General features: G+C 37.7%; 1 protein-coding gene across 1 annotated transcript in view; it reads right to left on the bottom strand.

Annotated features, from left to right (window-relative positions):
- hectd2 (HECT domain containing 2) overlaps positions 1 to 1068 on the bottom strand; it is a 62047-nt gene that overhangs the window by 19852 nt on the left and 41127 nt on the right.

Raw genomic sequence — 1068 nt, 5'->3', positions numbered from 1 at the left:
GAAAAACGTGCTCTGGTTTATTGGCATTTCTCTGCTAGCCTAGCTCACCACAGATGCTGGAAGTAATTTATCATTTATACTCTTTTTTGGGAAATTGCATTTAAAACATGCATTTTACACTCTCTTTTTGTTGGAATCACTATACACACGCCTGGAATACACACAAACACAGTGTGGTAATTTCAATTTCGGCTCCTAACGATCACAAAACAGAGTAATCAAGAACAACAGGGAAGTAGTCAGGGGAATTTCACAGCTCACGTTGTTTATGCCGTTGATTTGTTGAACTTTTTCACTGTTTCCTAACTTCAATAAATGCAACATCTCTCTATAAGTCAATGAGTAATTGTCTTAAATAATCCTGATTTCACTATTGACCAAAACAATAATGATTATGATTTTTTTCCACATAATCGAGCAGCCCAATAAAATAAAATAAAATAAAATAATAATAATAGAATCCAAGCTGTCAGAGCAGAAACTGTACTGTCTTTATAAGGTGGAGCTGAAAATCCAACACAGATGGACATTTAAAATAGATAACAGCCCGACAGAAAACAGCTGGATTTTACTGGTGTTCAGTCTGAAACTCGCAGTGTAAAATCTGACCTAATGGTCCGTGTGTGTGTGTGTGTGTGTGTGTGTGTGTGTGTGTGTGTGTGTGTGAACTGAAAAAAGACCAGCCAGTTTTTTTTTTCTTTTATGGCAGAAAGAGTTTAATGTTGGCTATAAATGACTTCATTGTGTAACTTTAATGTGTGTGTGTTTGTGTTTAGTTCATGTACAGAACTGAATGTCCCATCTACACACACACGCACACACACACACATACTCACACACAAAAAGTGTTCACAGCTGCCACATGTGGTGACCAGATGTAGTGTAATTGTGTGTGGAGGTTGAATGTGTGTGTGTGTGTGTGTGTGTGTGTGTGTGTGTGAACTACTGATTGCAGGTAGGCACACACACAAAGGCACCGACATGAAAATAAACATTAACTGTACTATTACCGCAACCATTAAGGTCATTATGAAGTCAAAGAAACACACACACACACACACACACACA

The sequence above is a fragment of the Etheostoma spectabile genome, chromosome 17 (assembly GCF_008692095.1).
Source record: "Etheostoma spectabile isolate EspeVRDwgs_2016 chromosome 17, UIUC_Espe_1.0, whole genome shotgun sequence".
Taxonomy (NCBI): Eukaryota; Metazoa; Chordata; class Actinopteri; order Perciformes; family Percidae; genus Etheostoma; species Etheostoma spectabile.
The sequence above is the reverse complement of the archived record's forward strand: the minus strand, read 5'-3'. Positions and strand labels throughout refer to the sequence as shown.